Raw genomic sequence first — 4,194 nt, 5'->3', positions numbered from 1 at the left:
GAAGTCTAAGGACAGGGATGTCTTCATGAATAATCTAAGGAGCTCGCTCATGCAGATTTCAATGAGAATTAATTAATATATACAAATTCAATGATCTTGAGTACAATGTAATCAAAGTTAGTTTATTGCAAACTCTAGAAATGAGTTCACTAGTACAGATGTGATGTGAATAAGGCAGAGTACAGCAGGACTATGCTTTCCCCAGCTCTGGAAATCTTAGGCCCCTCAATACAGCATAAGATTGCATTAAGCGTCCTAACTTCCTAACTAATTAACTCAACATTTTTGCCTGTTCAAAGACTTTTTAAAATCCATTCTTCATTGTATTAGCTATTGCTTAGTTTTGTTTCCTATGAAAATTTGACAAGAATGTCTTCTGTGTCTTTATCCAAGTCACTGGTAGAAATTTTAAATGTACAAGATGAAACATGGATCCCTGGGGCACTCCACTAAAGACCACAGGCTAAATTAATCTGGAATAACTAATGACTGCTTTTTACATTTAGTCATCTAGTTGCTCTCTGTCTAGTTCAAATCTATCTATCTTGTCTACACGAATAGAAAAATACAAACACAGGGTGGACCCTAGGGTCAATCTTGCCCTCATTCTCTGAGCTATGTCACTTATGCCAACCTGCCCTCAAACTGACAGATATGAGTTACCAGAAATGGATTGCTATCACATGTCGTCTTCAATTAAATTCTCTCAGGGTCCTAAAGGTGATCTTTTTATGGGAAATATATTCCCCCTATTCACCACTATAGCATTCAAATTCTCACAGGTAGAATTCCTGTTTGTACAATACCAGCAAAATGATAGAATCCACAATCATTATACTATGAGATCTCAAACATAACTATTTACTTCAAACTAAATCAAAATCAATAATAATGGCATCACAGATACTCAATATAAGGAAAAGGAAAAAAAATTCAAGCAAATCTTTTTTTCCTCAATTCTTCAATTGATGAAATGGTATTAAGCCCTTTACTTACAATCATTCAAGTACACTGAAAAGTGTTACATTATTATATTGGCTAGCAGTTCCTTTAATGCGAAAGAACTTTAAAGTTTATCAAGATGCTTCCTTCTGGGCAATGTAGACAAACCCAGCCAACTCTTCAGTCTCTAGTATTCTGTATCCTCTAATCAGCTATCAAGTAAGTAACCTGACAGCAAATCAGCTATTGTCTGTATTTCCCTTTTCTGCATTTCCCTTTCAAAACAGAAAAAGCAGCAAAGATCAATAGAAATTCCCCTGTTTTCCAATGATCTTCAGCCTTCATCTAGAAGGAACTAAATTGCTTAATTCTTTGTGTCAGTTTATTCTCTTCCTGATGGTTTCTTTTCTTTCCTTTTTTTTATGCTTCCAGTTTTAAATAGATTTTATTCTCCAGGACAGGAATTGCATTTCCACTTGTTTACAGTATGGATAAAGTACAGTATTGTTCACTTTTCTTCCTCTACACAGATTCAGTGTTCAGAATGCCTAGATTTACACAGTAGTTTAAATGTTCATTTTAAACTGTTACTGCCTTGGTTACAGATTTGAGTCTTTCAGTTTTTGGAAAACTATGTAGAATGTTCTTTCTCTGGTGAGTTTAATCAACCTCTTCAATGGTGATTCCAGAAGTTCCTCTAGATGGGGCTGCTCCTAACCCCTGGGAAACCAGCAGTCATGCTTCCTGAACATTCCCTCAGCACTCTGGTACAGCTTAATAATGGTTGAGCTGTGGACCTTCTCCAATTTTTTCTGCTGATGCTCAAATTCTTCCTTCTCGGCAGTCTGATTCTTATCCAGCCAATTGGTTATTTCATTACATTTGTCAAGAATCTTATGTTTGTCTTCATCACCAATTTTGCCTTGCAGTTTTTCATCCTCTATGGCAGCCTTCATGCTGAAGGCATAAGATTCAAGAGAATTCTTGGAAGACACCTTGTCTCTCTGCTTCTCATCCTCAGCCTTATATTTCACAGCCTCCTGGACCATATGCTCAATGACTTCTTTGCTCAGAAGTCCTTTTTCATTGGTGATGGTGATCTTGTTCTCCTTGTCTGTGCTATTATTCACAGAAGAAACATTGAGGATGCCATTTGCATCAATGTCAAATGTTACTTCAATCTGAGGAACACCCCTGGGTGCTGGGGCAATCCCTGTGAGCTCAAATCTGCCAAGCAGGTTGTTATCCCTTGTCATTGCTCTCTCACCTTCATAAAACTGAATAAGTACACCAGGCTGATTGTCCAAATAGGCGATAAAGGTCTGTGTCTGCTTGGTGGTGGGGGTTGGGGGTGGGGTGGGGTGGTATTATGTTTGATCAGAACTGTCATAACACCACCAGGAGTTTCAATTCCAAGAAAAAAGAGGAATGACATTTGACAGCAGCAAGTCCTGCACTTTCTCAGATTTATCTCCAGATAAAATGGCAGCCTGAACAGATGCATTATAGGCAACAACCTCATCAGGATTGATACTCTTGTGGAGTTCCTTGCCATTGAATAAGTCATGCAGAAGCTTCTGGATTTGGGGGATCCAAGTGGAACCACCCACCAGAATAATGTCATGAATCTGTGATTTATCTAGCCTGGAATATCTTAAGGACTATTTCACAGGGTCCAGTGAGCCATGGAAGAGATCAGCATTCAACTCTTCAAAATGGACCCAGATGATAAAGGTATAGAAGTCAATACCTTCATAGATGGAGTCAACTTTAATACTGGCCTGGGTACTAGAAAAGAGGGTGCACTTTGCATATTTACAGATGGTATACAGACAGCAAACAGTCTTTTTGTTCTCATTGATGTTTTCCTTGTGCTTTTTCTTGAATTGAGCAATGAAATGTTTGACCATACAATTGTCAATGCCCTCCCTACCCAAGTGTGTATCCCCAGATGCAGACTTGAACTCAAAGATGCCCATCTTTAATGGTAAGAATGGAGATATTAAAAGTACAACCTCCAAGGTCAAAGATTTCTCTTGGCCCCAACCTGTTTGTCTAAGCCATAAAGAATAGCATCAACAATTGGCTCATTGCTGCTTTGGAGCACATTGAACCCAGTGGGGGTTCCAGCATCTTTCTTGACCTGATGTTGGGAATTGCTGAAATACACTGATATTGTGATGACAGCATTTGTGATGGTCTTCCCAAGATAAGCTGACACTTTCTTTCATCTTGTTCAAAACTATACAAGATGCTTCTACTGGATAGAAACTTTTGTTCTCCCCTTTGTACTCCCACTTGGACCTTAGACCTGCCTGCATCATTTACCACCATGAAAGACCAATGCTTCACGTCAGACTGTACAACTACATCATCAAATCTGTAACCAATCAGATGTTGGGCATCAAAAATTGTGTTGGTGGGGTTCATTGCAACTTGATTCTTTGCAGCATCACCAATTAAGGATTCTGTGTCAGTGAAGGTGACATAGCTTGGGGTGGACTTGTTTCCTTGGTTATTAGCAATGGTCTCCACTTTCCCATGTTAGAAGACTCCCACACCGGAGTAAGTGGGATAAAGAGCAATGCCAACTTTGAATCCCTTCAACATGGTTACTAGGAGGTCAGAGGTTATAACTGACTGCTGTGGAGGAAGAAGTGTTGCTGCTGTACTAAATAGACCCCTCCTGTTGATTTCTTCATACAGTTCAGTCAGACCTGGTTTTTCCCAGCCCATTCTAAGTTTTTTTCTCCTTCTTCAATCTTCACTCTTTTGACACTACCTTCAGTGGATCAAATCAGAGCTTGTACTCAGTAACCCCCTTTGCCTTAAAAGCAAAAAAGTCACCAAGTCCCCTTTTCTGTTAGTTATAATTACTAAAAGAACTTTATTTAATCATCCCCTAGTCTCCAAACATCTATTTACTATTTTATAAGTTTTAATCCCTTAAACCTTAAAAAGGGTTGTATGAATTGAGCTAAGGGACCACAATGCCTGCAGCATTGATCATTTCTCAGTCCTCAAACTAATTTTCTTAACATCCTTCCTCTGAAAACTGTATTTCTCCAAACTTTCATTTTAGCAGTGTTTATTAAATAAAAGTTCTTTTCTTTTCTGCTCTATTCTGCAGTCAAACTGCTCATACATTAGGGGGACAGAACCTTACATTAATGAGATAATATATCAAATGATATGCTAAAAAATATAGATTAATTGTATCTTCAGCATTCCCTCAATCTGCCAGTTTAATAA

General features: G+C 38.4%; 1 pseudogene; it reads right to left on the bottom strand.

Moving 5' to 3' along the window:
- Positions 1-1,602: 1,602 nt before the first annotated feature.
- LOC138175604 (heat shock cognate 71 kDa protein pseudogene) lies at positions 1,603-3,372 on the bottom strand (annotated as a pseudogene).
- Between the last annotated feature and the right edge of the window lie 822 nt (positions 3,373-4,194).

The sequence above is a fragment of the Petaurus breviceps genome, unplaced genomic scaffold, assembly GCF_028583685.1.
Source record: "Petaurus breviceps papuanus isolate PSGF00001 unplaced genomic scaffold, PetGlider_PUasm1.0 78, whole genome shotgun sequence".
Taxonomy (NCBI): Eukaryota; Metazoa; Chordata; class Mammalia; order Diprotodontia; family Petauridae; genus Petaurus; species Petaurus breviceps.
This window is presented reverse-complemented; position numbering and strand designations above follow the sequence as displayed.